The sequence below is a fragment of the Lepus europaeus genome, chromosome 1, assembly GCF_033115175.1.
Source record: "Lepus europaeus isolate LE1 chromosome 1, mLepTim1.pri, whole genome shotgun sequence".
NCBI lineage: Eukaryota > Metazoa > Chordata > Mammalia > Lagomorpha > Leporidae > Lepus > Lepus europaeus.
In genome coordinates, this window is record NC_084827.1 from 110,606,121 (window position 1) to 110,625,001 (window position 18,881).

Sequence of the window (18,881 nt, forward strand, 5' to 3'; positions counted from 1 at the left end):
AAAAAGCACAAGAATGAAACTGACATCTTAGGATCTGACTATTGCTTTTAGCCCATTTCTATACCCCTGTGGAACAGTAGTCTTTCTACATTTTACTTGTTGAACATTATGGTTAATGGTTTATTAAGCCTGTGATTATAAAGTAAACAGAAGTTGTTATTGCAAAAAGTAAAGGAAAGAAAAGGAAGGAAGGAAGAAGGGTAGATTGATGGGGGAGGGATGGAGGAAGGGAACTATCATTATCTTCTTATAATTGTATATATGAAATACATGAAATATTATATTAATAAAAATTATTTAAAATTAAAAATAATTTAAAAAGAAAACTTGGCAAGAACCAAATGAGAGAACACATTATATACCATGAATATTATTTGGACTTTGTTCACTATTCCCAATATATGGCAAAACTGAGTTGAAGAATAATATTTAATTTCCTTTGTACAAAATATATGATGGTTGCAGTCTACTGGATAGATGGAAAGAGCTATGCTTCTGAAAGGGAGGCCATTTGGAAATCATTCAAAAGCCCCAAAGAAAGATATTCAGCAACATTCTAGGACAATGATACAATTGGGAAAAAAACTGGTAGGAAAGGGGAGAAGATGATCAAGGTAGGAAAAGTGGAACTTGACCACAGACTTGTATGTCATAGGGGAAGTGTGTCTGTCTCAGATGAGGACAGAAATTGTTCAATTAAGTTGCATTAAGTAGTAACTCAAGGAAAACTCAACGAAGGTGACATAAACCATGAGGGAATTCATCATCTCAGGTAACCGTAAGTGTAGAAATCAGATAAGTCCAGGATTAGTCAAATCAAGTTACATTAGTTAAGTTGATCAGGCCAAGGTTCCATTGCCTTCCATCTTGGAAGTGCTCACACTTCCAAGTGTTACATGCACACGTATCAGCACGTGGCAACATGGAGGGTGTGCATCTAAGTGGCTCCTTTTTACATCAAGGAAGCTGTTCCCAGAAGACCTCAGCAGATCTCTCATGTCTCAGTGCCAGAACTGAGTCAAATGCTCCTTCGTAACCCAATTACTGATTGGTGAGAGGAAGCATCACAGAGTGGTTTGGTCAGTATGGCTTGTCCGGGGCAAGGGTTTGCCTTGGCAACAGAGGTCTGGAGAACGTACAAACAGGAACAAAATCAGGCTACTAAGTGAGGGCCAGAAAAGTAAAAGGACTAGGTGGAAATAACCTGCTCTGCTGTATGGAGAATGACTAGTTCAGCTTTTCTTTCACAATCTAGTTGGAAGCAAGATACGTGGAAGAAAGGAAAAACTGCAGCAGCAAGGTGAAAAATAGTTTTCCAGATATGAATAAACCAAGTGATCCGTGCTGTGGAGACTGGGGGTAACACAGACATCTTCCATCATTGTTATTTATGGAGACAAACAATCAGCCACCTAGTCTGGTGGTTGGTCTGCATGCCATTGAGCCCAAAATATTTTGCAAATATCTGAAGAATGCATATTATTTGCCTAGTATCAAATGTAAGGGTTCTAAGTCCAATGATAGGATTTCCCAGGCTGCAGAATGGATCTCTCCATGAATTCCTAAAGCCTCTTCCTCATTTAAACATAGGCCCTTCAATCCAGTCTCACCGGGGATAGATGAAGAGACCAGACTCAAGATTTTGTCTCTTAGCTGCTTCCCTTTTTGCTTCAGAACCCGTCCATTTTGCAAATGAGATTTCCCAAAAAGGAATTCTGAAGGTTCTCCACCACCAGATATGTGAGGAGGAGGAGAGTCCCAGAAGGCATACAAAGGTGCTTGGAGCAAGCGTAGGGTGAGAAGAATCACTATGTTTCTCAATTTGTATAAATGAAATACAAGAAGTCTGTATACCTTACATGAAAGATTTCTAGGCTAAAGAAAAGAAAAATGAAACAAAGATACATTTATTTGCAAGCAAAAAAGTTGGAAACACATGCATAGTTTTTTTAATAATTCACACATCGTGCAGTTTCTGGTGCTGGGAGCCCCATACTACCTTGAAATTCTCAGTCTCAGAGCCCTTCTCACCATCTGGAGGTCTGTCTCTACCTACACAGAACTATTTCCAATATTCTAATATGTCTTGACACACAAGCTTGTCCTTTTGTTTCAGCACAAGTCTGATTCAATTATTTTAAGCTTTGTTGTCACTGAATAAACCAGATCCTTACACGGAGCCTAATCAATGTATTTTTATTCAAATAAGTCTAGTTAAATTTGATGTTTTTAATAAAGAAATATACACTCTAGAACATATTGCTTTAGTTAATGAAGTAAAATAAAATGATTTCTGTTAATTTTCCATTGCCCTTGCTGTATTTTCTATAACATTCACCAAGGTGTTTAAAAAACAGAACATTTGATTTTTAAAAATCTCCCTCATTTAACAGGCACTCAATTTTTATTGTTTAATATGTTGATCCTTCCCTAGCTGACCCAACAGATAAAAAGAAAAATCTTTGCTGTGTATCAGTTATTTTTCTGAACCTTGAAATTTATCCATAGGGCATTTACTAAAGCCCCTGTGATAGAAAGGTCAGCTTCATTGTCACTGTTTTTCTAGCATGCTATTTGTTGAACAAATCCTTTTTTCTCCCTCTTAAAAAGTTTAAGTTGCAATGCACTAATGTGGTAAACTGTTGACTTTCATCCTGGCCACACAATCGCACAAAGTCAAAATGATCAAAGACTGAGCTACTCTTCACCTTGCTTTAATCTCCCTGCCTCCATGGAAGATGGAAGGTAAACAGTCACACAGAGATGCAATTACCAACATCAGGATATAAAAAGAATGGCTTTCCTCTCTCCACCTTTGAAATTATATATGGATTGATGTAAAATACATTTCAGAGCTTCAAGTACATTGCATTAGTTCTGGGTTCTCAACAAGAACAAATATAATGGGTGGTAGGATGAGAAGTAACCTGGTTACTAGTAGTCTCAGTAAGAACAATGACAGCATGATGAGGTTCGGGCAGTTTCCTATTAAATGCTATACTACTGAACTATTAAATGCAAACTTCTCATACTATTTTAAAAATGTAGTAAGCTGTTAAAATTTTTACTTACTTGATTTGAGTGGCAGAGAGAAAGAGACAGAGATAGAGAACTGTTGGTTCATTTCCCAAATGTCCACAACAGCTAGAGCTGGACCACGGTAAACACAGGAGCCCAGAGTTCAGTCTGGGTCTCTCATACAAGTGACAAGGACCCAATTACTTGAGCCGTAAGCTTTTGCCTCTTAGGGTGTGTATTAGCAGGAATCTAGAGTTGGAAGCAAAGTCAGACTCAAACGCAGGTACTCTGATTTAGATGCAGGCATCCCAAGCAGTGAATCAACCACTGCACCAAATGTCCATCCCTTTCCTTTGCTTTTTGATTAGAAAAAGTTATATTGGCAAACTCTAAATTTTCCCAAGAACATATGTAGGTAATACATGGTTTAGAGAATTAAGAGTCAAAATTATAAGGGAAGATAGAAACAATTTGATATAATATTGTTCCAGAACAGAAACCTACGAGGAATGTTCCAGACCATAGGACACTAATGCTCCCTTTTGAAATTTTAATTAGAAAAAAAAATTAAAATCTACCAAGCAATTTTCTTTTCCATTTGAGTTGCTTCCTTTTTGCCCTGGTTAGAGTCATCATTGCTTTCTTGGCAGTATTATGCTTTTATTTGCCTGAATTAGCTAAAATCATTGGCTGGTTTATATCTACCTTACAAATAGCTCCTCCATCAAACCATTTTGTCTGTGTCCTATGTCAATATTCAGGATATTTCTTCAAGTCTTAGAATCGGTCCAATTCTGTTCTCTGAGGAGATTCCCAATGCCTTCAGCTAACATGGGTCCCACATTCAGTACAAGCAGAGATCCATGCTGATTTGTTTTCTCGCCTTTCACAATTTAAACTGACAATTCCACCACCAACTGATTTAAACTCCAAAGCTTATAGATCCACACCAGTCAGCATTATTGAAAACTAGTTCTCCAAGGTTTTCTCCTGAAAGTTAACCTTGAATCGTCAGCGATGTAGGTATTTCTGCTGCCAGAAGAGAGAGTGATTTGAGGAGAAATGAAGGACAATTTATCCAACCATGTGTACATGTCCTGGACCATTATTCATTTTATAATGAACTGGTTCCTCCTGGAACTGCTTTCACTAAACTGTGCTTTAATATTTGTCCTTGGCTCTCACTGAAGTTGACATAATAACTGGTTGTAGGACATATGTTTCATCATTTGGTTAGTGCCCATTATATAATTTACCTCCCCTCTCCATGTGAAAGTTATTCTAGGATTTAATGTCAGAGATAACGTGATAAAGGCTGGCACTGTGGTACAGCTGGTTAAGCTGCTGCCTGCAGCACTGGCAACCAATATCAGAGCACTGGTTCAAGTCCCTGCTGATACAATTTCCATCCAGCTCCTTGCTAATGCACCTGGGAAAGCAACAGAGGATGACCCACGTAGTGGGATTCCTGCCACCCATGTGGGAATCTTGGATAGAGTTCTGGGCTCCTGGCTTCTTCCTGGCCCAGTCCTGGCCAATTGCAGCCATTTGGGGAGTGAATCAGCAGATAGAAAACTCTCTCCTCCCCGCCCCCACCCTCTCCATGTTTGCTACTATGCCTTTCAAATAAATGAAGCAAATCTTTAAAAAAAATAAATAGTTTGATATCCCCTCAGAAGCTGATGTCCTCATTACCTTCAGATTTTAAAGAAATGTGACACTAACTTGTCACCTTGCTCGTCTTCGTACCAGCTGCCAGGAAGCTCAGTGCACATCTATACATGGCCACCAGCTACTAGGAACAATAATAAATCTTATGGCTAACATCGAATTCTCTCACAATTTGGTTTTTTTTTCCATTTATTTTTTATTTCCCTTACAATTGTATCATCTACTTTATGTTGGAAAGAGATGATATGTAAGTAAATTCAGCAATGGAAATATTCTTATTTTGGCACAGTGATTTTTCTGATTTTAAAACTTATGAAGGATTTTATAAAGAAATTAGCATCAAATATTTTATCTTTTTTCCTCTGGTAACATAGAAAAACAGAAATGAATATGATGGATTATACTCAACCTTAAGAAGCAATTAGTAAAAATAAAGATTTTTTTTCCAGAGGCCATGAAATGGAAAATAGTTTTGGTAGTGTTTTCACATCACTTTAAAATGCAATCATCCTAGCAGTGAGTTGCATTTAGATTGTCTATATTTCTGAAGCCTCTGTTGGCTCTTTGCTTCATGAGGGTATGACCTACAATTTAATCATTCCAGTATATGCCACAGTATCTGACCCGTAGTATAGTTTCAGTAAATATTTTTGAATGCTGACTGATATTTTCTCCACACTTGATCTTAGCCAAAAGAATAAGAAGCAATTGAGATTTTCTCTATTCAGATGCATTCCTTCTTAAGAAATATTTCAAGGTGTTTTCCAATTCAGTGATTTCAATGAATGCACTATCATTTCATGTTGCCATAGATACCATTTCCTTAATGTGGCACTTGATGCAGCCCCTTGGTTTTGAAATCATTTCATCTGTGAGCAGGACATTATCAAACTGAAAGAAGCCTACACCCAAGCATTTGTCTTGTTGTTGATGAAATGTACCAAATGTACCAAAATCAGTTCTGAAAAACAAACATCTTCAAAACCCAAGAAAAGTTAACATAATATGTTGGCAAGATTTTTTTTTTATTTGACAGAGATATAGACAGTGAGCGAGAGAGAGACAGAGAGAAAGGTCTCCCTTCCTTTGGTTCACCCCCCAAATGGCCGCTATGGCCGGTGCGCTGCACCAATCCGAAGCCAGGAGCCAGGTGCTTCCTCCTGGTCTCCCATGCAGGTGCAGGGCCCAAGCACTTGGGCCATCCTCCACTGCACTCCCGGGCCGCAGCAGAGAGCTGGACTGGAAGAGGAGCAACTGGGACTAGAACCTGGCACCCATATGGGATGCTGGCGCCACAGGCAGAGGATTAACCAAGTGAGCGGCGACGCCGGCCACGGGAAAATTTTTTTTTTAACTTCACTGACTTTTACTAAAAATGATTGTCCAGCAAATGGAAACAATTTGAACAGTTGTTTCAAGTGAAAGCATTAAATTTGATTTTAAGTTTTAAGAAGTCATACTTTCTAGAACACTCTAAGTGGCTCTTCATGATTTTATTTCTGGTGCCTGGTGCCCATTCTCATCAAGCTTTGAAGAGACTGTAATTTCATTAAGAAAAGAAGGAAAGTTTAAAGCAAATGTTAAAGGGCAATCTAATTACTTCATGAAATTTGAAATGTGTTCAAGTCCCACAGATAAAGGTTCTTAGTTTTAACAAAATTTCTGTCTAATTTCAATAAAAGTTCAATTAATGCAATATATATGCATGTGTATGTGTGCATATAATTTCTTCTCCCTAAAATATATGTTTCACTACAGAAGGTATTTTTATCTCTTTTATACAGTGTTGTATTCCAGTATTCAGTGACACATTTCAGTATTCAGTGATGTAGTACCTGACACAAATCTGTTCTCAGTAGACATTTGTTGAATGAATATAAAAGTTCATACTGAGTTAAAGCTAGAATTTTGCTATAGTTCTATTGCAGTCCAAATAAATTGTCCCCATAAATTTACTGGATGGACATAAAATCATTGGGACAAGGCGCCCAGCAGGAAAACCATGGGACATACAAGTAGCTCTCAAAAAGGACAGTGCTCAGCATCCTTGTTTGATGCCTCCTAAAAATTGGAACTTCAAGATTATTTATCCCCACAATCCAACACCCTGTGGAACACTTTCTTACTGGTGAATGTTTCCGAAGGGAAAGCTGACGTCTGTACCACCCTACCCCACAACCCATCACCACCTGAACTCTGCTCATGACCTTCCCTCAGAAGCCCCCTCAACAGAAAAATGTTGAAACAAAACATAAAGATATACAAATACAGTTAATACCCAATCTAAAAACAAAGCACTAAATACACTAAAAGCAGTAACTGCAGCATTGGTTTTCTACCTAAACATAGATTTTGAGGCTTTAGAATTATTCCTTAGTTTTGGAAAGCTCTCTGGAAACAACCTGGCCTGACACCATTTAAACTCTTTTTTTTTTCAGCTTCAAAAAAGACAGGAGTCCACTGAGGGACCAAAAGGAGTCCGTTGATCCCTGTGTTTGTCTGTGCCTGGAGATGCGACCTGTCCCTGATGAGTCCTTAGAGACCATCAAGAGCTTAGATGCACAGTTTTTATGTCCTAGCCTAGGAGCTCATTTAGCTTTGAAAGGCAGAGTCTTGAGAAAGCATTTGGAGAAAGGAGATCTTACATGGATCTGTGTTTAGAAACTACATGTTGAAACTATTTCAAAAGAGTTAATATACCCATTCATAGTTTGTGTATGATAGAAACTCATCAAGATGAAAGGTGAAATAGCCAATCAAACATGTAAATAATGGGCTGATGCATTGGTTACTTGACAAAGCCTGCTCTGGGCTAGATTGCATAGACACAAAGTCTGAAGGCTCTGCTTGTGAACCTGAGGACCTGAGGCTCTGACGACACAGGGCCTCCAGGGCAGTAGTGAAAAACAAAGCCTGTTGTTGTATATTGGTCCTAAATCAAAGAACCTGTCAGCCAGAAAAATCACCCCTTTGAATGAATAAGGAAAATCATTGTAGACACAGACAGGAGAGAAAATATGAACCATAGGTTTAAATAATTCATTTCCCCCAGACTATACTGAAAATTTAAAGGTCTAGTTTATGCATAAAACAAGAACCTTGGGTCTTAATATTTGTGATGTTTTCATCCACTTCATATATGTATTACTAAAATTTGACAAATTCCTTAGGAAAAAAAATATTGCATCTGTTTTTCGTGAAATTGATCTAAAGGATATTAATATTTGTATCTGCTGTGTTGAGCTATCTGAATGTCACGCCATAATACAACATGACAATACTTAACCAAAGGTGATTCAGTAGGGCAGCATTTAAGCGGGAAATAATTTTAAGTATTTTAGATTAATTTACCATATTAGCAAATGCTGCATGGAATTTGCTACAGTTTCTTGAAGCTAAATGCATTAAATGTTGCATGATCACTGTGCATCCTAACCCCAAATATCAGCTCCTAGAATTATCTAGGGAAGAATCCCTTATGAATCAGCCATCTATAATATCCTGGTGTAGAATGGAATAGATTCTCATAAATACTCCTTGGATTGCCCCAATACATGTTTGATGGCTGGAAGCAAGAATTATTCTTTCTCTCTTAACCCATAGGCAGTTGTACCACAAGACAGTTTGTCAGGCATATAACTATAGTCTTCTAACTCCAAAGCACATGAATTTATCGTATGACAACTTGCACTTCAGCCCTGCGAGTTCAGGCTTCATGTAATGTGTGTAGCCCGCTGCCCGTCATAAGAATTTAGCCTGGGGTAAATGAGTTGTCAAACTAGGGGCAGTCTCTGAAATAAAAAGTAATTCTCAGCATCTGAACATAAGTCTAGTAGGAGACTACAGCTCTAAGAGAGAAAGACCCAGGGGCCAGCACCTCACTAACTTCCAAAAGGGCTGTTTATCTCACTTTGTGTCAATTTTTTTCTTGTCAGTGTTGTAAAAAATATGCAAGTAATATTTAAATGCATGATTGTTGTAAGCAACTCAAACAATATAAAAGTGTAAAGAATAAAAAGAAATCCCGTACACTGGCTACTCACACACACAAAAAATTCTACTTCTACTCTCATCTTTCTTTCTAAATATCTTATTTTGGGGCAAGTTCTAAACATTTTTACTTAATATAGCAAATGGTTTAATGATTTCTTATAATGGTACTCATTCATAATTGAAAATCTCATTATAGTTATCCTGTCCTCATTATATTATATATCTCTATTAAGTCTCTGTTAGAACTATTTTATTAATAACTCTTGAAATACATGACTACAGGTTAGAGAAGTAATCCAAGAAGATCACTCCGTTGCAGTTCATATGTTGTGATTGCTGATAAGTTTGCTCTATTTTTGTAATCCATAAGAGCAAGTAATAACAAAGCTCTAGAATATAGACCATAATGTTTTAAATGTGTCAGTGTTTCTTAATCACAAAAGAATATAAGATAGTCTTCCACGTGTATAAGACTTTATTTACACTGCAAAGAATTTTTGATGTGTAGATGGCCTAGGAGGTCAACTGTGGAAATTAATTCATTACTGCTGACCATGTCCACACAGCCCTAACCCACACACACAAACACATCAATATCCTTCCATAGAAAGTTTCCATCAAGCATGGAAATTCACTTAAAGTAAATCCTTAAAAACTTGCAGTGAAGCAAAACTGTTTTTATGTGTTTGGAAGAGCAAGTAGACTTCCTGTTCCAAAATAGCTCAATTATGTTTTGATTGCAGCATCATATTTCCTGAAGATCTTGGATCTCAAATACTATAGTACAAAATGCATCATACATAAGTTGATAATTGCCTTATGAAAATGAATACCATTGCTGTAGTGGTATACTGGGGCATTTGTGAGGTGTTCTGATACTCTCAGGATCTCACAATATACTTAACTCTATTGCCTCTATTATTTTTTTGGAAAACACATTGTTATATTCTGTATAATTTAAGGTACCTTACCTTAAATTGCAATCTTCCAGGTAAGGAAGAAGAGAAAATATGCTGGTGCCTGTGGCTCTGGCAGATCCTCGTCTAGGCAACGGCATGTGTGTAGCAGCTCACACATCTCTTTCACCTTTAGCAGATGGTTTTGCTCTGCATACTTGTCTCCACTGGCTTCTTGAGCAAAGGCTCACAAATAAAAGAACATTCAGTCCATTTATCCCGCACTCTCCCAGGGAATGCATCTTTTGAATAAAGCACACTGTCACTGACCCATTCACATTCATTCAGTCACATGTATTGTGATGCCATTGAGTAGTGAGCACTTCTGGGGTACACATTTAGCCCCATGAAAGAGTTGTATTTTACTTAAGTGGAGGCATATTTCACAGGTCCTTTTGTATTTATTGCCCCCTTTTCCCCAGGAGAAAACGTGTACCAAGGAGTACATGCACATTTTCCCTGATTTGTGACTCTTTTAAAAAATTTTTTTTTCACTTAAAGAGAAAAGATAACTAACTAGTAGTTAGGAGCTGAGCCAAGAAGGTCTGAATGAAGGCATAAATGGACTGCTTAAGGTATCCTATCTTCAGAGTTACCATTGTGTTAGGTTTAATGACTATAAGCAGACCAGGTAAGACTCATTACAACTTTTAATTCTAATAATGATTATTCTGGCCATCTATACAAACAGTTGTTTACCGCCTAGAGTTTAAATGATGCCCAACTAAGCTTCTAAGCCTTGTAAGTTCCACTTCTTGCCCTACACACGGAAAACAACACTCAGACCCAAAGACAGCTTATCAGATAATTTTCTAATAGAGTTCCAGAAAACTCTGCACATACAGCCCAAGGTAGTTGATCATTATCTTGGCAGAAAAATAGTTTCCTCTCTTCATGTCTGTCCAGTTAAAATGTACAGTTCCTCCTGGAAAGAAATCAGGCAAAAATAATAACACAAGAAGAAAGTATGACCACATAGCCTATGTACCCTGTCCTCAGAGATAAGCAGGCACCTAAACATTGGAGAACTTGGAAGCAACAAAGAATGGCCAGACACCCTGGGGATATGTTACTGTGAGGTAGCAAGATCTAACAGGCCCCCAGAACTCTTGACAACTCAGGTGTTCTAGATCTCAAAACTTGGGGGGGAAATGCATTAATCCAAGTACTGAAATAGTTATAAAATCACATTCATGTAGCATAATTATAGTGAAAATTGTAAACTGCCTCTTATGAACTAATTCTTAAGTATCTGATGTTCAGATTTAGTTCTTCTATGAGATCTTTCATCTAAGGCTTTATCTTATTTTTCCAAATTAAAAAGCTTGAAAAGTTTGTACTTTTTTTAAACAAGAGTTCTAACCATTTGCCTGTTGACTCATGACAATTCTAAACTGATTTCTGTTGCTACTTGGACAACACATGGAAAACCCTTTCACAGTGGCAGGTTTGACTCTCCATTTCTCTGATAGGTCTGCTGAGGGGCATGTACTCAACTTGGAATAATAAGTGTACATTTTATTTTCACACATGAGTGCTCATCAATAAAATCAGAGGGTGAGGAAAGAACTTTGTGCTTTAGGGGAAAAGATGCACTGCTCCCCTAATGGGTCTCGTGCTTGTCCAGCCACAACTTCAGCAAGTCTCATTGACCTTGGAGCAGAGAAATCTCTACTCAGTGTGATCAATTAAGGACAAAAGGAGGCCTCACTGTGAGTCCCGTCTCCACACCCTGTCTCCTGTGGGAGTTGCTCCAGGTTCCCTATCACACTTCTCTCTGGTTAGGGTGGCTGCTGGCATCTGCACCAGGTGGGCCTTAATCTGGTGAAGAACCAGAATGCAAAAGAGATGATTTTCCAGGTACATGTCGTAGCAAGACACTGCTCTCTGCACTCAGAAGTGCTATTGCTTCTTCAGCTCTCATTAGGGCATAGGCTTGAAGGTGTTGGTTGGTTTTGTTGTTTTTCAATGGTGGTGATGCATTTGTAGAGATATGGTCTATTCACTCAACCATTGTCCCTAGGTTCAGGTACAGTATCTATTCTTAAAGAGATGGATCCAAAACAAAATACCTATAGAAAAGCAAAACAAACAACTGCCCGCTGTTGAATCAAATTAAATTCTCTTTGTTGCTAGCACGTTCCAGAGAATTTACATCAAAATCACAAGTTGTGTTCAAATCCCATGAACTCATAGGGAATAATTTATTATAACAGTATTTGCAAGATATGCTAAGCATGACCTCATAAATCCTCCTAGAGAGTAGTGTACTCAGTCAAAATTCTTTTGCACATAGGCTCTGGAGTGATTTTAATAGCCAGCTTCTATCAACTATACAGGCAGAGACCTAAAGACACAGCTAAAAAGTGTGGCCATCAAACATGAACCATCTCATTATTCTGTATATTTTATAAAGTGGTATTCATGTTCTACCAAAATTGTTTGTGCAACAACTCATTTATCTAGGCTAGAATTTTGCGTGTAGACATAAATAAATAAAAAATTTTTAAAGGATCATGGCATTTCAGATATCTGGAATTTCTTGCTTAATAACATTTTTTAAACTTTTATTTAATAATTATAAATTCCAAAGTACAACTTTTGGATTACAGTGGCTTTTTCCCCCCATAACCTCCCTCCCACCCGCAACCATCCCATCTCCTGCTCCCTCTCCTATCCCGCTTAATAAAATTTTGAAAACAACTTGGATTTACTCATTCCTCTTTAAATTCTCAGGACATTACATCTGAATGCATGTAAAAAGAAAATAAAATGGCTATTGAATGACAAGGTCAGATATATTTCAGCCTAAAATTGGAAAAAATCAGGCCAGGTTATTTTTAGGGCTCCATGCATCTGTATTCTTTCTTCCTCCCAGTATGTCCCATTTGATTAACAGAAGTACTACATTCATGTTTTTCAGTCAGAAAAGAGAAAGTTTTGCTCTTAACCTTCCGTACTTCATTCAAGACAAAATTGTGTTTATTCACACACTAAGACACATACCACAGGCATATGTACACACAGACACATACACACACAGTTCAGGATCCCTCCTCTGGGCTTCAATATCTCCATTAATGGTCATCATCTGAATAATATCTGTCGCAAGAAAGATACAAAATCCTCTGTATCCCCAGCTTCTAGTAGAATATGGTAATCTGTTGAAATCTTTACTTAGTATATACTAAGTTGATATTCTGTATATAAAGATAATTAAAAATGAATCTTAATGAAGAATGGGATGGGTGAGGGAGTAGGAGATGGAATGGTTTGTGGGTGGAAGCGTGGTTATGGGGGGAGGGGGGGGACTGCTATACTCCAAAAGTTGTACTTTTGAAATTTATGTTTATTAAATTAAAGATTAAAAAAATGTAAAAAAAGAATATGGTAATATAGAAAATACTCAACACAGTGTTGCTGAATGAGACAGTGACTATTATGGCAGAGGAATTCAACTGATTATGGAACTTAAATATGGTCCTAGCTATATCTCATCAATATATCTAAGAAGTTATTGAATTAGACTGAATCTCTACTATGTGCAGGGTCCTATTGTAAGTTGTGAGGTATAAGACAGAATTTCTTCCTAATGATTTCTTGTTATGAAAGGACAATTGTTGAAAATCTCACTTCCTGTCTTCTTTGATGTCTATTACAGAAATGTAGTAGACAATAGAATAGATAGTCAATACTAAGTCTCTTTTTAAGAATTGAATTTCAGAATCATCCACACTTCTTATTTAACTAAGCTTCATCAATTTTAGCCTCATATACTATACCATGACTTTTCCTCATTCCATGCCGATTGTGCTTTCTACAACAGATACCTAACTGGTGTTTTTGCAGAAACTGCATTGCCAAAATTCAGCGTGAGTGTAGGATGTAAGGAGCAAAGCTGAGAAGAGTCTCTGTATACTAAGAATCACTCTGTCAAATTTTGCCTCTTTCCTCACTCTTTTTCTATGGGTAAAACAGGAGAAGAAAGAACTTTGGTAGATGTGCATCTTTGTTCAGAATAACACCCCTAAAAGTTTTTGCAACCCCACCTACTGGTGAACTTTCTCACAGCAATTTACAGAGTTTTCTTTTTTTATTATTTTAAATTTTATTAATATAAAGAGAACAGATTTAATGTATTTTATAGATACAATTCTAAGAAAAAAAAACCATACTTCCTCTCTCCCTATCTCTATCAATCCCCCCTCCTTTCCTTTCTTTTTTTCTCTTTAGTTTGCAGTAACATAATTTTGATTTAGCTTATAATCACAGGCTTAATGCATTTTTAAAAGATATTGGTATGTGTATGCAGCAATTGGCTTAGCTCACATTCTTAGGAATTAAATTTCAAAATGGTTGGAATGATTATAGCCCAAATTCTGCATGCAACTTGGATAATACATCAAAAATCTTTTCTCACCCTGTGGTGCTCAACACAAAGTTATTCCAAACATACTTATGACTTCAATATTGAATAAAGACTTGCTATAATTATTGTTACCCTACTTCATTAAACAAATGCCCATGGTAACAGATCACGAAATGATAGTACTTTCAAACAAAAAGTTGTTTTTTTCTCTTAACTATGTCCAGGGTGCTGGATAAGTCTGTCCCCTAGGCTATGAGGGACATATTAGCAAGTTGTGTCTCAGAGATTATTCCATTTCCATGGGAGGTTAGTTGCCTCTTTCAGAAAGCCAATGATAAAGATCACTGCACAGCAGACCTCCAAATCCCCAGATTAGAATGATGTTCCGTGTAGAACAGAAGCGACTTGGCCTGAGGCGTGACAGCAATGCAAGCCCTAGAAGTACAGTATACAATTCCTTCTGTGTAGCCCAATGTACGATGAATAACTTTTCACATGGATTTTGGCACATAATATAAAAGCTATCTTTCTTACTGAGGGTGTCCTGATAAACCAGCCTTCCAGGGGTCAAGGACCTGGGAGAGGGGAGTGGGGAAGCCTCCATGTCTATTATTTGCCAATTACTGTGTGGTAAATAATCCCCCAGCATACATACACACCCTGCCAATTTCAGGGTATCCACACAATGTCACTGAACATGAAGTTGAGGAGAGATGCGTGTTACCAGCTCTGCGCAGGCCACAGAGGCTGGCTTCAGCACACACTGGATTCCAGAGCTGTTCCAGCTCCAGAGCCTTCAGGGGTCAGCCCAGGTCCCTGCTTGTGACTGCATCAGTTATTCAACCTTCTCTTTATTTCTTCCTCCTCCCCACACCTCAGTGACAGATGTGGTTCATAAGAACATGCCCCAGTAAAGTTCCTACATGGGAATCTGACTCTTAACTCTTCCTCCTGGGAACCCTACAGAGGATAAAGAGAAATGGAAAGTTAAGTTCATTATTGTTGAAACTTAGAGAGGGAAGTTCCTCCATTCTCTCTCCTAATTAGATCAACTATCGCATCTCCTGGATTTCCTAATAAATCACAGAATTTGCCTTGATAAGGTAGTAAGTAGCAACTCAGCAGCACTTTCTGTGATGTTCTGTTGGTATTTATTCAAGTTCTTTATGTCAAGCAAAATACACACACACACACACGCACGCACGCACACACACACCCCAGCACCAAATATAGCCAGATGCTAACATTGGGCACTGCAAATTCCTTTGTTGCCACAGAGAGAGCTGTGGCAAAACTGGGAAGACTAAATCTCATACCCAAATGTTACTGCGGATTTATTCTGTTATGTAACAAATTCTCCCATAGCTAACAAGTGTAAGTAGGCACACAAAGTGGATGGATTCCTGAGGCATAAAAAGCACTGGCAAAACCGTGTGCTACATGAAGCAAAAAGGACGGCACCATATTAATGAAATGTAATAGAACAACATACTAGAATAACTATAATTTTTAGCCCTGATAAAATTGTAAATTAGATTCAAACGTGGGTGACAAATTTTGAGTCTAGGCTATTTCCCCAGAAAAACACAACAATTTGTATAGTCAATTTTCAATTATCTGCCCAAGGAGAAATAGCAATAATGGCAATTATCCAAAAGAGTAGATAATGAACAAATTTATTTCTATTTGACTTTGAAATATTGTTTTGTATTCTAAAACCTACATTTGAATACGGATGCATTTCATATTCTGGAAAGTTGCAATGCCTTTAACTTAAATACTGAGATTATAATTTAAATATCAGATTGAACGGCTTGTATTTTCATCTTGTACAATACGCTCCTGCTTAATACAAGTGTATTACTTCTGTGGATTGATGTTAGTATCACTTATGATAATATCAAGTCCATGCTAAAGCAAAGATAATTTGCACCTATATAGTTCCTATTTAGTATTTCCCCATATTGACGGTAATTAAGTATTTAGGGTAAAATAATACCCTCTGTCCTTGCCCTTGTTTGGCAAAAGCTACTTTTTAAATGTACCCCAACCTCCAAAAAAATCATAATGAGTGTTCCATCTAAGCAACATTGAAGATACTTAAATTGTGGTAACTGCCCTTGAAAAGCTGAGTTAGATGTATTTCTACTCTTTGTTGGCCCTTATTTGTATATTTTTCACTGAGTAAATGCCATGATGAATATAACAGTACCTAGTATGGGATCTGGCTCATGGTAGCATCGGATAACTTCTCATTTTCCTCATTCTTGTTTCCTTCCTCTTCTTTATTCAATATTTTATATAAGGCACTCCATATTAATGCTTCATATACTTTGACAATGTTTGTTTTATACCACTCTTTCTCTGAAAATAAGCTTCTATGAAAAAAGAAACTTAAATTTTATTTTAATTTTTATTATTTTAATTTTCATTTTATTTGAGAGGCAGATAGATGGAAAAAGACATGGAGACAGAGAGATCTTCCATCTGCTGACTCATTCCCCAAATGCCTCCAGTAGCCAGAGGTAGGCTAAAACCATGGAAAGCATTTTAGCAATATTAAGCAAATAAACTATTAAGACTTACAGTATTTTATGGGTGGGAATGGCAGTTCATGAAGACAAAAATCAGCTACATGCTCTCCGCTTATTTTCAGCTATGTGGTGCACTCCCATTATAAATTAGTATGTTTTTACATAAGGCAAAAATTATTAAACATTGCAGCGCTTTTGGTTATTTGCTTTGGGGCCCCTTTGCTTTGGTATTTCACTTAAGTATTTTGGTGTTTTACCAAGTTTGATTTGCTCTCCTTTAAAGATCTGGAGAGTGTCTTCAGTTTTTTGTTTACTCAATAGTCAAACATTGAAATCAGGATGTGTCTGAGGGGTGGATTACACAAAATGATAAAATAAGTAAGCCAGATTAAAACACTAGCTCCACAAAATACCCAAGTGACATTGAACAAGAGATTTGATCTCCCAAGGTCATGGTTTTCTCATCATCAAAGTAAAGTTAATATTATAAAACTAAGAGGATTTTGGTGATGATGACATTTAATAAATGCAAGCAAATTAGTGTATAGGAAGCATTCAATAAATTTTGGTAGTTGTTACAAATACTTGCTAATATTTACACCTACCTTGTATAAGCAACATCTTAAGCACTTTTTATGTATTGATTCATTTAAAACTCAAGACAACATTATCATTCAGACACTATTGTCCTCACTATTTTCCACATAGGACCTAGAAAAGTTAAGTCAGTCAGTGTCTGAGACAGTGTTTAAACCCAACTGCTACACAACCATCAGACAACACAGAATGTCAGACAGACAGAGAGCCATTTAGCAGAAGTGGAGCCAACACATGGATGCAGAGGGAACTACCCCACCACCCTTCCCATCTGTCCTGACTGCTCAAACACTGGCCCAGAGAAATGTCTGTAACCAAGTCTGGTTTCTTAGAAGGGACAATCGTGTTCCTGTCACTCAGCTTCATCTAGAATGCCTTCCATCCTCAGAATGGTGAGACTAGAAAATCACACCTCTCATTAGGAAGTTCTGCGTATACACAGCTTGACACCCAAGAATCAAGTCCATGGAAGGCAGCCTCTGGTTGGCTTCCAATCTGTGACTTCAATAGGTCACATCAGATACAGTCATAAGGGAAAGGGAAAGTATCTAAAACTCCAGCTCTGCCACCAAGTAGCTGAATGTCCTTGCCCAAGTGGCTTCAGCCCTCTGGACCCATTTTCATCACGTGAAAAGATGTTGCACTGAATCTTAGGTAAAAACAAGCCACCCATGAGCTACCCCTGACCCTCACTTGGGCTTGGGCTTTAGCCTTGTTTGACCTGCACAAAATCTTGCTTTGTTTTTTAAGTCATGGACTCTAAAATATATAACTCAAAAGATTTCTCATAAAATCTACATACTTTCCCTTGAAAATACATAGTTGTGACACTACTGAGCCTGTTTTCCCCTTTTGGCAGCAACGAAAATCATCAACTAGACCTGAACTATGGCTGCCCCCTTCAAATGGGGTACGTACTCAGTACTACACCATGGTCCTTACCATTCCAGATTGTCCTGCTCCCTCTTTTATCTTAGTTGTCTGAGCTTGCAGCATCTGGGCTTGCAATTCTGGCACAAGTTCAGTCTCTCATTGCCATTTTTAAAAAATATTTATTTATTTGAAAGGCAAGGATAGAAGGAGACACACAGAGGGAGGAAGGGAAAGGGAGAGGAAGAGAGGAGAGGGGAGGGGAATGGAAGGAAGGGGTACGGAGAGGAGTGGAGAGGAGAAGGGAGGAGAGGAGAGGAGAGGATTCCATCTGCTAGTTCACTCCCTGAATGTACACAACCTGGAGCTGGGCCAAGTTGAAGCCAGAAGCCAGGATTTTCTTTTGGGTATCCCACATGGATGACAGGGGCCCAAGCTCTTCATGCATCACCTACTGCCTTTCATGCGCATTTTCCTGAAGCTGAATTGAAAATGTTGAGTAGCCAAGGGACTTGAACCAGCAGTCTGATGTGGGAAATGGGCTCACAGGTGGTGGCTTAACCCACTGCAACACAATGCCTATGCCCATTCTTTTTTTCTCTGCCATTAAATCAACCTCTAGTCAATGTTTATTCACATTCTATTCTGTGTATTGTATTTATAGTCTGAATAGAAGTTTGTGTGCGTGTGTGTGTGTGTGTGTGTGATAGAACTGTCTATCTTTCCAAACTCAATCTCTGTTAAAGTCATACATCACTCAACAATGGGAATACGTTCTAAGAAATGCATCACTGGATGATTTTTGTCTTGTGAACCCCACAAAGTGTACCTACGTGTACCTAGATGATGCAGCCTACTACATGCCTAGGCTGT

General features: G+C 37.9%; 1 long non-coding RNA gene across 1 annotated transcript in view; it reads left to right on the top strand.

Moving 5' to 3' along the window:
- Positions 1-18,881, top strand: part of LOC133756942 (uncharacterized) — a 389,510-nt gene that overhangs the window by 330,418 nt on the left and 40,211 nt on the right. The gene's annotated exons all lie outside the window — the stretch shown is intronic.